This window comes from Myotis myotis, unplaced genomic scaffold (assembly GCF_014108235.1).
Source record: "Myotis myotis isolate mMyoMyo1 unplaced genomic scaffold, mMyoMyo1.p scaffold_m19_p_14, whole genome shotgun sequence".
In the NCBI taxonomy this organism is placed as follows: domain Eukaryota; kingdom Metazoa; phylum Chordata; class Mammalia; order Chiroptera; family Vespertilionidae; genus Myotis; species Myotis myotis.
Genome location: NW_023416318.1, coordinates 3,558,913 through 3,574,196, shown reverse-complemented (window position 1 = coordinate 3,574,196; position 15,284 = coordinate 3,558,913). Strand labels below are relative to the sequence as shown.

At 51.8% G+C, this 15,284-nt stretch overlaps 1 non-coding gene across 1 annotated transcript; it reads right to left on the bottom strand.

Annotated features, from left to right (window-relative positions):
* Positions 1 to 564: 564 nt before the first annotated feature.
* On the bottom strand, positions 565 to 766 carry LOC118669530. The gene has a single exon (XR_004972004.1). It is a non-coding gene; the product is annotated as a small nucleolar RNA SNORA74 (small nucleolar RNA).
* Positions 767 to 15,284: the final 14,518 nt, after the last annotated feature.

Here is a 15,284-nt window from a genome sequence, read left to right as displayed (position 1 = left end):
TATACCAGGTCTAGCTGCCACCTACTGGGTCCTCACACACCTTTGAGCAGTGTACAAGAGACTCAGACCTGGCTTTCTTGTAAGAGTAGAATTCAAAGGTCCAAACAGTCTTCATGGCCGGACTTAGGGTGTCGGGATGCATAGTCTGACACCAGCCATGTGAGCTCAAGGGCTTTGCAGAGGGTGTGTGGGTTGTCAGAAACCATGGAGTGGCTTCCTGCTGTGGACTATTCATGGTCCCCTGGTTGCAGCTGGAGAGTGAGAGCATGGCGGGGTCATGCAGCTCTGACCCGGTCACTATTTCCCACACAGTATAGTCCCCTCCTGTGTGCCTGATCCCAGCAGATATGACCCTCCATTTCCATCCTCAGATAACTGCAGTTCTCTTCAGATGTCTGACCAGATGCATGGTCAATGGCAACCTGAGCAGCACCAACCCTGCCTTCTTTCCTCAAGGCTGGGTGAGCCAGGCTGGCTGGGGGGCAGAAAAGGGCTAAGGTCCTTTGGGTGGGTTGAAATGCTACTAGAACCATTAAGTTTTTTTAAAATTTTTTTTTTTTTTCCTGTGTCTGCTCCTTTATTAGAACCAAGCAACCAAAGTGATGCTTAGCTCACTCTCATGGAAGCACAGTTCTGCCTGCACCAGTGCCACATGTCACCAGAGCAGTGAAGGGGGCAACTGGAGGACGTAGACAGGGCATTGCTCTACCAGCAGTGTAACACCCTCACAGGCAGGATTCTGTCTGGAGAGCTGACCCCTGCTGGAGCGCTTAAGGCTTTTAGGCACCGAGTGTACTGATCTGATTTATATTTTTTAAAGATCACTCTGATTTGCATTTTTTATTTTTATTAAAAGTTATTTTACTAATTTAATTTTTTTTTCAATTAGAGGTGACATACAATATTAATTTCAAGTGTATATAATAGTGGTTAGACATTAAGATAACATATAGAGTGATCCCCTGGTAAGTATAGCATGGGGGATCTTTTAAATGGGTATTAATGAAATTCATGAGGGCTCCACCCTCATAATCTAATCACCCTCAATAGACCCACCTTTTATTTATTTTTAATCAAACTTATTTGGGTGACATTCATTAATAAAATTGCATAGGTCAGGTGTGCCATTCTATAATGCATCATTTGTATATCGCATTGTGTGCTCACAGCCTTCAAGACTCCTTCCATCACCATTAATTGCCCCTATGCCCTCTTCTTCCTCCACCCACTTTTCACCCCCCAACCCTATCCACCACTCCAAACACGCCACCCCCCCTGCCACCCCACAACCCACACCCACAGCACCCACCTGCCACCCCACAGTCACCAGCCCATCCTGCTACCCACACACCACACCCCAGTCCCCACCCATCACCTCCCACCAGCCAGCTCCCACAACCCAATACTACCCCTCACCCCCATACCCCGTTTACCCCCTACCCCCACCCGCCACCCCACAACCCACACCCCACACCACCCAGCCCCCACCCACCACCCACCAGCCCCAAACCCCACTCCCAACCCCCCAACCCCTACCTACCACTCTTCACCCCCCACACCCCACCCCCAACTTCCCACCCCCCTCCCCCCACCCCCCACCCCCCTTCCCCTGCTTGTGATTTGACATTTGAAATGATATTTGAGATGTGTCCTGAGGGCTCAGGTAGGATTTAGACAGATGAAGAGGGTGAGAATGTGCTTCAGGTACAGACAGTGGCCACAGCCTGGAGTCAGGAGAGATGAACACTGGACAGACCAGAGCATATGCCCCTCAGATGCCTGTGAGTGAGGGGTCAGGGCAGGGAAACAGATGACCCTGCATGGAGGGAAAAGGCAGAGGGGAAAGGGGACCAACCACAGAGTGGTCAGAGCAGGGGAGACAGGGGCCCCTCCATGGGAAGGCAGGGCAGCTGGAGCTGGGCACCATGAGAGGGGGTGGGCAGTGGGGACAGGAGACCTTGGGAAGGGGCAGGGATTCAGAAGAGTGGATAGGGGACTTTCCATTGAAGCAACAGGACAGGGAAAAGGAAGACCCCCTCCCTAACCGGTTTGGCTCAGTGGATAGAGCATCAGCCTGTGGACTCAAGGGTCCCAGGTTCAATTCCAGTCAAGGGCATGTACCTTTGTTGAGGGTACATCCCCAGTAGGGAGTGTGCAGGAGGCAGCTGATCAATGTTTTTCTCTCATTGATTTTTCTCTCTATCCCTCTCCCTTCCTCTCTGTAAAAAAATCAATAAAATATATTAAAAAAATGAAAATACCCGAAACCGGTTTGGCTCAGTAGATAGAGCGTCAGCCTGTGGACTGAAGGGTCTCAGGTTTGATTCCGGTCAAGGGCATGTACCTGGGTTGCGGGCACATCCCCAGTCGAGGATGTGCAGGAGGCGGCTGATCAATGTTTCTCTCTCATCGATGTTTCTGACTCTCTATCTCTCTCCCTTCTTCTCTGCGAAAAAACTATAAAATATATTTATAAAGAAAAAATAAAAATAAAAATAAAAATCATCATTCTCCCCTTAAAAAAAAAAAAAAAAAAAGAAGACCCTTCCTGGCTGTGACAGGGCATGGGGGACAGTGGACCCTGCTTAGTAAGGACAGGGGACCATCCATGGAGGGGTCAGTGTCCCCACCTCCTGTCCCTTTTTCCCTGGCCCTCCTGCCCTATCCCATCCATGGATGGCACCCTGTCCTTACCAAGAAGTGTCCACTGTCCTCCCTGCCCAGACACAGCCATGAAGGGTCTTCTTTTCCCTGCCCTATTGCTTCAATGGAGAGTCCCTTATCCACACCGCCCTGTGGGGACAGAGCCAGGAGAGAGGGACCCTTCCATGGAGTGGGGAGAGCAGACCTTCTGTGGAGGGACATGGCAGAGGGGTAAGGATCCCCCCTTTGAAGGAGCAAGGAAAGGGTGAAATGGACTGTCCATGGCAGGAGCAAGACATGGAGGACAGGGAGCCATCCATGGAGGGGAAAGTGCAGGGGGACAGGACACCCCAGTCATAGACCTCCTGATCCCCCTTCTCTGCCCCTCCAAATGGGGGTTCTTTGTCCCCTGCCCATTCTCCTCCATGGGTTGTCACCTGGTTCCTCTGCTCTGTTCCCTGCATGGAGGGTCCCTGTGCTCCCTGTGCTGCTCCATCCCTGGAGAATCCCTTGTTCACCCTTTCTTGACCCCTCAAATGGTGGGGTGCCCTATCCCCCTGCTCATTTTCCTCCACAGGCAGAGGGGAGGGCACCCTCTATGGAGGGAGCAAGGCATTGTTTTTCTTGCCCTTCTTCCTCCAAGGACTGTGCCTTCCCCTCTCTGCCCTCTCCCCACTTCATGGAGGGTGCCTCTTTCCCTGTCCTGTCCCTTAAAAGGGTGTTTCTTTGTACCCCTGCCAATTCCCCTCCATGTAGAATGCCCTATTCCCCCTGAATCGGCCACTCCATGGAGAGATCCCTGTAACTAATCCATGGAAGGTGCCTTCTTCCTCTGCCCTGTCCCCTCAAAGGGGGATCCCTATACCCCTGCCCATTCCCCTCCATGAACAGTCCCCTTTCTCCCTTGCCCTAACCCTCCATGGAGGTGTCCCTCCTCCCTTCCCATATCCCTCCATGGAGGGTGTTCTCTCAATAATTTCCTTTCCTCTCCATTGAGATGAATGGGCAAGGGTGCCAGGAACCTCCCCTTTGATGGGCAGGACAGGGGTGAAGGGGGTACCCTACATGGAATGAGGACAGGGGGAGACACCTTAGAAGGACAGGACCCTAGGGAAAAGAGACCCTACATGAAAGGGACAAGGAGGGGAGACAGAGGACATTCCTTGGTGGTGAATGAGCAGGGGTACAAGGAACCCCCCACCTTTGAAGGAGCATGGAGTATAAGCAAGGGGTATAGGAATCACCTCTTTGAGGAGATCTTTGTACCCCTGCCCATTCCCCTCTCTGGAAAGAGGACCCTTTCTCCCTTGCCCTGACCCTCCCCCACCCTCTCCCACAAAGTGAGATTTCCTTTCCCCCAGCCCATTCCCCTCCATGGAAGGACCCTGTCCTCACTCCATGGAGCAAGCTCCCAACAACATGCCCTGTCCCTTCAAAGGGGGGTTCCTTATATCTTGCCCATTCACCTCCATGGAGGGTCCCCTGTTTCCAATGCTTTGCTCCCTCCAAGGAGGGTGTCATCTCCACTCTGCCCTTTCCCCTCAAAGGAGGGTTCCCTGATCCCCTGCCTATTCCCCTCCGTGGAGGTTTCGCTGTCCTCCATGCCTTGCTCCTGCCATGGATAGGCCATTTCCCCCTTCCTTGCCCCTTCAAAGGGAGGATCTCTATCTCCCTAACCATTCACCTCCATGGAGAGTCCTCTTCCTCACCTGCACTGTCCCTCTGTGGAGGGTCCCCTCTCCTCACTTACTGGCAGGTGCCACCTGCCCCTAAATGTATCCTCAAAGGGAAGTGCTCCTTGAGCCCATGCCCATTCCTCTTCCTGGAGGACCTCCTCTCCCCCTCCCTTTTCCCTCCATGGAGGTTCCTCTGTCTCCAGCTCATGGAGGCTGCCCTCTCCTTCCTTCCCTGTACCCTCAAACGGGAATCCATTGTATGCTTGTCTACTGACCACCATGGAGAGTCCCCTACCTCCCTTATTGATTCCTCACAAAGGAGGGTGGAACTGGGAGGGGAAAAAGAGGACCCTACAGAAAAAGTAGTGGCAGGGGTACAAGTAACATCTCAAAGGGGGTGGTTCTCTCTCTCCCTACCCAATGCCCTTTATGGAAAGTCCCTTCCTCCCTCCTGCCCCCTGCCCTCCGCCCCCACCGCCTGCCCTGTCTCTCTGTGAAGGGAGCCGTGTCCTCACTCCATGGAGGGTGCCTCGTCCCCCTTGTCCTGCCCATTAAGGGCGGGTTTCCTATCCCCTTTCCCATTCCCCTCCATGGGGGTCCCATCCCCCATCCCCAGCCTGCTCTGTCCCTTCAAAGAGAGGTGGTCCCTTGAATGCTGCCTATTCTCTAGGTAGTGTCCCTTTCCCTCCTCCCTTTCCCCTCCCTGGTGGGTCCCCTGTCTCCCCCTCATGGAGGTGACCCTTCTTCCTGTACTGGGAACTCAAAGGGGGGTTCATTGTATGCCTGCCCATACAACACCATGGAGATTCCCTTATCTCCCCTGGTCAATCCAGTCAAGAGGGGGTCGGGGATGGATCCCAATCCACCTACTGACTCCCTCCATGGAGTATGCCCTGTCTCCCCTCCATGCAGTCTCCATGGAGAGTCCTTTGACCCCATTCCATGGAGGATTCCCCTCCATCTTACTCTGTACCTCAAAGGGGTTTCCTTGTACTCCTGCCCATTCATCTTGATGGGGGTTATTTTTCCCCTAACCTGTCCCCTCCATGGAGGTTTCCCTATCCCCCAGCACTTCCCCCTTCAAAAAGGGTCCTCTCTCCTTCATGCCCTGCCCCCTCTATGGTGAGTTCCCTCTCCTCCCTGCCCCATCCATGGAGGGTTCCCTCCCCTCCCTGCCCTACCCCATACATGAAGGGTCGCCTCTCCCCCTACACTGTCCAAACCATGGAGGTTTCCCTATCACTCTGTCCAGGGTCCTCCATGGAATGTCCCCTCTCCTCCTTGACCTCTTCCTTTCATGGAGGATCCCCTCTCTTCCCTGTCCTCTCCTCTCTATGGATGGTCCCCTCTCCTCCCTGCACTTCTCCCTCCATGGAACTTACCCTGCCCCCTATCTGGTCCCCTCCATGGAGGCCTCCCTCCCCCCTCAACCCCTGGCCAGACTCTCCATAGAGGGTCCCCTTTCCTCCTGCCCTCTCTCCTCCATGGAGGTTTCCCTGCTATCCCTACCCTGCCCCCTCAAAGGCGGCCCCCCTGTCCCCCTACCCTGGCACCTCCATCCCCTCCATAGAGGGTGCCCTGCCCCCAGCACTTTCCCCTCCATGGAGGGTCCCCTCTCCTCCCTGCACAACCCCCTCCATGGAAGGTACCCTGCCTCCTATTCTGTCCCCTCCATGGAGGATCTTCTATCCCCTTACCCTGCCCCCTCCATGAAGGTCTTCCTGCCCCCCCCCCCCCCCGCCTGGACCCTCCATGGAGGGTCCCCTCTCCTCCCTTCCCTGCCCCCTCCATGGAGGGTCCCCTCTCCTCCCTTCCCTGCCTCCTCCATGGAGGGTCCCCTCTCCTCCCTTCCCTGCCTCCTCCATGGAGGGTCCTCTCTCCTCCCTTCCCTGCCCCCTCCATGGAGGGTCCCCTCTCCTCCCTTCCCTGCCTCCTCCATGGAGGGTCCCCTCTCCTCCCTTCCCTGCCTCCTCCATGGAGGGTCCTCTCTCCTCCCTTCCCTGCCCCCTCCATGGAGGGTCCCCTCTCCTCCCTGACCTTTACCCTTCATGGAGGGTTCCCTCCTCTCCCTGCCCTACTCCATCCATGAAGGGTCCCCCTCCTCTCTGCCCTACACCTCCATGGAGGGTCCCTTCTCCCCCACCCCTGTCTTCTCCATCGAGTGTTCCCTATTCCCCTGACCTGCCTCCTCCATGGAGGGTCCCCAATCCTCCTTGCCTTCTCCCTTCCATGGAGGATTTCCTGCCCTCCCTGCCCTGCACCCTCCAAGGAGGATCCCCTTTTCCCCCTACACTGTCCAAACCATGGAGGTTTCCCTATCTCTCTGCCCGGGCCCCGCCATGGAATGTCCCCTCTCCTCCTTGACCTCTCCCTTCATGGAGGATCCCTTCTCTTCCCTGCCCTCTCCTCTCTATGGAGGGTCCCCTCTCCTCCCTGCACTTCCCCCTTCGTGGAACGTACCCTGCCCCCTATTCTGTCCCCTCCATGGAGGGCTCCCTGCCCCCCCCCAGACCTGACTCTCCATGGAGGATCCCCTCCTCTCCCTGGCCCACCCCTCGATGTATGGTCCCCTCTCTTCCCTTCCCTTCCCCCTCCATGGAGGTTCCCCTCTCCTCCTTGACCAGTCACCTCCATGGAGGGTCCCCTCTCCTCCCTTCCCCCATCCATGAGGGTCCCCTCTCCTCCCTTCCCTTTCTCCCCCATGGAGGTTTCCCTGTCCCCCTATCCTGTCCCCTCCATGGAGGGTCTTCTCTCCCCTTACCTTGCCAACTCCATGGAGGGCTTCCTGCCCCACCCTGCCCAGACTCTCCATGGAGGGTCCCCTCTCCTCCTTGACCAGTCCCCTCCATGGAGGGTCCCCTCTCTTCCCTGACCTGTCCCCTCCATAGAGGGTCCCCTCTCCTCCCTGCCCTCTCTCCTCCATGGAGGTTTCCCTGTCCCCCTATCCTGTCCCCTCCATGGAGGGTCTTCTCTAGCCTTACCCTGCCACCTCCATGGAGGGCTTCCTGCCCCACCCTGCCCGGACTCTCCATGAAGGGTCCCCTCTCCTCCTTGACCAGTCCCCTCCATGGAGGGTCCCCTCTCTTCCCTGACCTGTCCCCTCCATAGAGGGTCCCCTCTCCTCCCTGCCCTCTCTCCTCCATGGAGGTTTCCAGGTCCCCCTATCCTGTCCCCTCCATGGAGGGTCTTCTCTCCCCTTACCCTGCCCCCTCCATGGAGAGCTCCCTGCCACTCCCCCCTGCCTGGACCCTCCATAGAGGGACCCCTCTACTCCCTTACCCATCCCCTCCATGGAGAGTCCCCTCTCCTCCCTTACCCATCCCCTCCATGGAGAGTCCCCTCTCCTCCCTGCCTGGCCCCTTCCATGGAGGCTTCACTGTCTCCCCTACGCTGCCCTCTCCATGGGAAATCCCATCCCCACTCTGCCCTGTCCCCTCCATGCAGGGTCTTCTGTTTCCCTGCCCAGTCCCATCACTCACAGGCTCTGAGAGGCATGTGCTCTGGTCCCCAGTGTTCATCTGTCCTGCCTCCAGGCCGTGTCCACTGTCTGCACCTGAAGCACATCTCACCGTCTTCATCTGCCCAAATCCTGCCTGGCTCTCAGGACACATGTCAAATATCATTTCAAATGCCAAATCACCGAGTGATCTTTAAAAAATATAAATCAGATCCCCCTATTCTGGTGCCTAAAAGCCTTCCTGCTGTGACAGCATTTCCAACCCACCCTTTATCTGCCAGCCCGCCCTCTCCTGCCCACCCTCTCCTTCCTGCCCTCTCCTGCCTGCCCTCTCCTGCCCGCCCTCTCCTGTACCAGCCTGGTTCTCCCTGCCCTGGAGGTACTTGCTGTCCCTTTGGTGATAGCTTCCTGTGTTCTCCTTGTGGTGAGCTCTGTCTCAACTGCCAAGTCTGAGTTAAATATGACAAGATCTTGGGGAGCCCTTCCCTGAGTCTCTTGGGGCCTCACACTGAAGAGGCCTCAACCCAGGCGTGTGGGGTATAAGCTGGCAGCAGGTCACAGAGCTAAGACAGGTCACAATGGTGAGATAGGTCATAGAGGTAACCTGGCAACCACTCAAGGTCAGCCAGGTGGGCCAATGTAACGAGGGGTTCTTGTGTGGCTGTTTTTTTAAATCACTGAATGAACATTTATGCCGCACCAACAAACCCCAGACCCTCTACAGCAGTGGTTCCCAACCTTCTGGCCCTTTAAATACAGTTCCTCATGTTGTGACCCAACCATAAAATTATTTTTGTTGCTACTTCGTAACTGTTTTGAATCGTAAAGTAAATATCTGATATGCAGGATGGTCTTAGGTGATGTACTGGGCTTCATATTGGGGCGCGCTGTACTGTCTGTTCCTGGAACAGACAAATAGGAAAGTCAGGTCAGGCCTTGAGATATGGTCTCATGGTCCCTCCTCAATATACTGTGCTCTCTGTTCCCGGAAAACATAGATAGGAAGGTGATAATGCTATACTGAGTTGGAAACAAATTGTGTAAAGAAGGCTTTGTAACTTTGTAGCTTTTGCAAATAAATAGGCTGTAACGCTTGCAGTCATGGCTGCAGTTCTGCCTTTGCTTTGGCAGGGTGCTGGGACTGCAGACAACTGGCCAGCTTAATAAAGGTTCCTAAATATAAATTCTGAGTCTGTGGTCTATCTCGCTGAGTCAATCCATAACAGGGGAACCCTGTGAAAGGGTCATTTGACCGCCAAAGGGGTCGTGACCCACAGGTTGAGAACCGCTGCTCCATAGAATGTACAGAAGGTCATAAAGATAAATGCTTATACACATTATTGTCTTTTTTTACAAAGCTTAGTTTTTGATTTAGGAATTTAATCCTAATAGATTGATTTTTTTCAAGTGTTTCAAGTTAGAAATTTGGTTTATCATAGAGAAACAACTGTCCACAGCACCATTTTCTTACATCTTACTCTTTATTTTAGAGTTTTGTTCTATATACCTAGTGTGTATCAATATGCAAGCATTCCTGGGATTCACTGTGTGTCTTTGTACTAGTAAAATTGTTTGCCATTACACCAAAACCTTGATTTATTAATTATTCTAGCTGCAGTATTTCCTCTCAAAGCAGTCTTGCCTCTTTGTCCTCCATATAACATCTATAATAATCTACACTAATAAAAGGGTAATAATTAGACCGGGTTGCCCAGACATCTTCTGGTCGTCTGATTTCCTTTCAGACAAAGCCATGGTGGCAGGGGCCGAGGCAGAGGCAATTATGGGTGATCAGAACAGCAGGGGAGCAAGCAGTTAGGGGCAAGATCAGGCCAGTGTGGGGGAATAAGCAGTTAGGGGGCAATTAGGCGGCAGGGGAAGGCAAATAAGGGGTGATCAGGCCTGCAGGGTAGGGCAGTTGGGGGTGATCAGGCCAGCAGGGAAGGCAGTTGGAGGCGATCAGGCCGGCAGGCAGAGGTGGTTAGGGACAATCAAGCAGGTAGACAGAGGTGGTTAGGGGCGATCAGGACGGCAGGAGAGATTAGTTAAAGGGATCATACCAGCAGGGGAGAGCAGTTAGGTGGATCAGGCCAACAGGGGAGAGTAGTTAGGTGGATCAGGCAGGCAGGGGAGATCAGTTAGGGCGATCAGACAGGCAGGCAGAAATGGTTAGGGCCATCAGGCAGGCAGGCAGAGTGATTAGGGGTGATCAGGCAGGCAGGAAGGTGAACAGTTAGGAGCCAGTGGTCCCAGATTGCGAGAGGGATGTCTGACTGCTGGTTTAGGCCGGATCCCTGCAGTATCCGGCCTAAACCAGCAGTCAGACATCCCCTAAGGGGTCCTGGAATTGGAGAGGATGCAGGCTGGGCTGAGGGTCACCCCCCATGCACGCATTTTGTGCACCAGATCTCCATTATGAAATAAAACAAATTCATGTCATTCTCACCATGTGGTATCTATACTACATCTAGATCTCTGAATGTTGACTCTGGCCCTGGGTGCTACACCTGAAGCTGGCCCATCATAGAGAGTGCTCTTTATGAAATGTTCTATGTATCATCCTGGTCCTTACCTTTCTGGTTAGAAGAGATATCCCCTGCATAACAAGATTGAAATGCTGGTCTCTAGAAGCACCTTTCACATAGAACTGAGATGCCAGGTTAATGTGGTCAGAGATATAGGAAATATAAATATATAAGATAAGGCAAAGGGAAGAAAAAAAATCTAAGAAACAAAGGAAGAGTGGCTGATCATGAGGTGACTTTATTTAATATGCAAAATGGGAAAGGTAAGAAAGACAAAAAAAAATTGTATCATTTAATGGAGGAACATTATTTAGCATCCCTGTTTCTGATCACTTTCCTATTAAAATCATTCAACCACTTAAGGATTTCATGAACATTTATTTCCCCTGACTTGTGTTTTTTGGGGAAAGACACTTGAAATGGCAGCCAGGACACCTCTCCTTTGCTTTGCACCAAAATCTAATTTTATGAGAAGCCCAGACTAAAGGTGTTTTCCATTCCGTGTCTGGGTACTTCTTACAAAGCTGGATCAGAGGACCTTGGCACATTTAAAAAGAGCCGTGCTCTTACAATTTCTCTAGTGCTCACGAGTCAGGTTTCATTTGTTTGTTTTTTCCAAAACAAAGGGTTTATTTGAAAGACAGATACGAACCATTAACATTTGGAATGGAAAGGGAGGTGAAAGATAGGCAGAACAGCAACTATTTTTCTGCAGACTCTTCCCAAGTCTTGCAGGAGCCAGTCATCTGATTTCACTCTGTAGGGTTTCTTCTGGTGTGATAGCTCTCTAAAAAACTCATACCTGCTTTCTTTCCCTTTTTAGTTTATTTACACTGTTGGATATGTCTATTGATGAGAGAGAGAGAGAGAGAGAGAGAGAGAGAGAGAGAGAGAGAGAGAAGGAGAGAGAGAGAGAGAGAGAAGGAGAGAAAGAGAGAGAGAGAGAGAGAGAGAGAGAGAGAATGAGAGAGAGAGAGAGAGAGAGAGAGAGAGAGAGAGAGAGAGACATCAGTATGAGAGTTGATCAGTTGCCTCCCAAAAGCATCTGGATCAGGAATTGAACCCAAAACCGAGGTATGTGTCTTGACTGAAAATGGAACCCTCAACTTTTCTTTCTTCTTTCTTTCTTTCTTTCTTTCTTTCTTTCTTTCTTTCTTTCTTTCTTTCTTTCTTTCTTTCTTTCTTTCTCTTTCTTTCTCTCTCTCTCTCTCTCTCTCTCTCTCTCTCTCTCTCTCTCTCTCTCTCTCTATACGGGACAACGCTCTAATCAGCTGAGCCACTGGACCAGCCAGGGAAACCCATAAATGCTTCATGGAAAGTCTCTGCCCACCACACAGGCCCTTAGTTTCAGCTCAGTACCTGGGGAGCAGGAGGCAAAGGGAACTCTCACATATCTGAATCCCTGACATGTGCATTTACAGTTCTAGTGGACTGACTGCCTCTAACGGAGTAATATACTGGCATTTGATGGAGCAGTTATAGAACTACAGTGGTAGCAAAGACAGATAGCACTAACTTCAAGGACCAGATTCATTTTCCAACGAGACGCTTAAGAAAATATCAACATTTCCACTCCCGCTTTCAACCAGAGCTGACTGATACAATAGGGTCACTGCCTTGTTTAGATTTCTTTTCTAGAATGAATTTACGCGCTAAGAATTCAACAGACTGCAGTCTGTCTTCTCTGGTTTTACTCAGCCAGAGAGAGGATAATGAAAAAAGTGTTCTTAAACAGATGGCAAAATGAAAGATTTTGATCTTTGAGACTGGTTATAGACCTCACAGAGCTCAGTAGCAAACTTGACATAAATTTGAAAAGAAGTGTAATTTCCCACAAATATGTAAATATATGTACATCCGTATATATCTTGATAGAGAAATATATTTTATGATTCTCAGTTTACATTTGACTTACGCCACTTCAGTAGGCAGTTAGATAGGCATTAGCAACACTGGGCCAGGTGCAGAGGGTCGCCAGGGCGGAGAGCCCAGGGCACCCAGCAACCGGGAACACTAAAAGTCCTCGCTGAACACTCCTTTCAGCAGTAACCCCTGAAGATGGCGTCTAGGCCTCAGCTGTGTTTCAGCTCCAGACCCAGAACTGCAGCAGCACCAGGTGGAGCTACACTGTGACTAACATTAGGACCAGCTGCATTGACTGAGGACTCCCTATCCTGATTCTAGCCAATCAGTGAAGACCAGGACCCTGAGGAAACACACTTGGAAAGCTGATGAATATTCTATTAGGATCCTCCCTTGAGACCTCCAGAAAAAAGCTCTCAGGACCAAGGACATAATGGGAGTCTCAGCCTTTTCTCCCTTTCTCCCTCCTTTTCCCCAGGACACTCACCTCCCCACCCCCTGCCCCAGCACTCCCAAACCTCTCCTCCCCAGTTTTTCTCTCAAGTTTTATTTCTCAAGGAGTCTCTCTCTCTCTCTCTCTCTCTCTCTCTCTCTCTCTCTCTCTCTCTCTCTCCCTCTCCCCCCTCCCCCACCAGCTTCCAAGATCCAATGACCCTACTTTTGTTGTTACTATTTGTTTTCTGAGCTCTTTCTTCTACATCTGTGACTTTCTAAATAAACTTTTTCTTTTAATTTCAGTATTGCCCCTGAGTCCTTCTCTTAGGGAGAACTCAGGAAAGAGGTTGCTGAACCCAGGTTAATACCTGGAGCTGCTTTTCTGCCTCTAACACCAGCTGCAAAGGGAGGTTACTATATTCTCAATCTATCATTTCTCTCTCTCTCTCTCTCTCTCTCTCCCTCTCTCTCTTCTTTCTCTCGGGTGTTTTAGCCCTACTGGTATTCTTACTTAGGAGCTAAAGCCTGAAACATGGGAAGACACAAGTGGAAAACAAACTCAATTTAAAAGAGGTGAATTAATATGGAGGAAGTGCCAAGATAATCTTATCTTTTAACACAGCTTATACTACTTTCAACTTTAATACAGTATTTAATGTTGATGCTTGGGAGTAAAGAACAGGGCAAGTCCATTATATACTCAGTAAATGTTATATAAAAAATACATAAAAAGATTTAATCCAACATAGGAGAACTGAGAAGTATGTTACTTTAAATAAAATATGAAGCACCGTAAACATTGTGCTATAACCTATTGTTGTTTTGGTAAGACTGTAACAAACTTTCAGAGTGAATGTTCATATAGCTATAGACATATTGATTCTAGGAAATTTAGATAATGTGGGAAAGAGACTTACAGTCTGGGTCAATTTGCATATTACCCTTCTATTATATAGGACTAAAGCCTTCTGAATAACACTATTGAATGTTACAAAATTTGATCACTTAGCTCCTGCCATAAATCAGGCATTTATCTCCTCCTGTCTATCCTGACTGTATTTACTTTCTTAGTAGCCTCATTTTACTGCTTACTCATTAATTTATCTAAAATATTCTTTGGAAACACTCAAAATTATTTGGAAACAGAAGAGCAAACACAAACACCTTTAGCCCATACAGATGGTCTCAGTCAGTCTCGCTGCCAAGTTATTATTATAGACCAAGGTTCAGGACAATTCCTCTGGGATAAAATTTTGTTTATATAATACTAGAGGCCCGGTGCACAAAAAATTGTGCACTCGGGGGGCAGGGGGGGAGGGGGAGAGTCCCTCAGCCCAGCCTGTGCCCTCTCGCAGTCTGGGACCCCTCGGGAGATAACGACCTGCTGGTTTAGGCCTGCTCCCGGGTGGCAGAGGGCAGGCCTAATCCCTAGGTGCAGCCCCTGGTCGGGCTCAGAGCATGGCCGATTGGGAGGTTGCGATGCCACCCTCAGTCATGCTCAGGGTAGGGCTGATTGGGGGGTTGGGGCACCGCCCCCTGTCACACTCAAGGCAGGGTCAATGGGGAGGTTGCGGCGCCACCCCCTGTCATGCACAGAGCAGGGCCAATCAGGGGGTTGGGGCACTGCCCCCTGTCACGCGCAAAGCAGGGCCAATTAGGGGGGTAGGGAGCTCCCCCCTGTCACGCACAGAGCAGGGCCAATCAGGGGGTTGGGGAGCTCCCCCCTGTCACATGCAGAGCAGGGCCCATCAAGGGGTTGGGGAGCTCCCCCCTGTCACTCACAGAGTAGGGCCGATAGGGGAATTGGGGCACTGCCCCCTGTCACGCACAGAGCAGGGCCTATCAGGGGGGTTGGGGCTCCGTACCATGTCATGCACAGAGCAGGGCCCATCAGGGGGTTGAGGAGCTCCCCCCTGTCACTCACAGAGTAGGGCCGATAGGGGAGTTGGGGCACCGCCCCCTGTCACACACAGAGCAGGACCGATCAGGGGGTTGGGGCGCCGCCACTCTCACACTCAGGGCAGGGCCGATGGGGAGGTTATGGCTCTACCCCGTCACACACAGAGCAGGGCCCGTGGGGTGGGGGCGTTGGGGCGCCACACCCTGTCACACACAGAGCCGCAGTGCGATCAGGGGGTTGGGGAGATCCCCCCTATTAGGCACGGAGTAGGGCCAATCAGGGGGTGGGGCGCCTTCTCCTGTCAGGAACAGAGCAGGGCCGATAGGGAGGTTGTGGCCCTGCCCCCTGTCACACACAGAGCCACAGGGCGATCAGGGGGTTTGGGAGCTGCCCCCTGTCACACTGATCCTGGTGCCAGGAGGCCTCGCGGCTCCGCTGATCCCGGTGCTGGGAGGCATATTACCCTTTTACTATATAGGATAGAGGCCTGGTGCATGGGTGGGGGCCGGCTGGTTTGCCCTGAAGGGTGTCCTGGATCAGGGTGGGGGTCCCCACTGGGGTGCCTGGCCAGTCTGGGTGAGGGGCTGAGGGCTGTTTTCAGGCTGTGACTGAAGCTCCCAACTGCTCCTTTTTTTCTTTATTTTTTTTTTTTATTCTGGGCCAGCTTTAGCCTTGCTCCAGCTCTTAGGCCTCCGCTCCTGAAAGCATGTATCTGGTTTGTTTTGATTCTACAATCGAAACTCTGTATCAACCCCAGCTCTGAGATCCCAGCTCCCTGAAAGCTG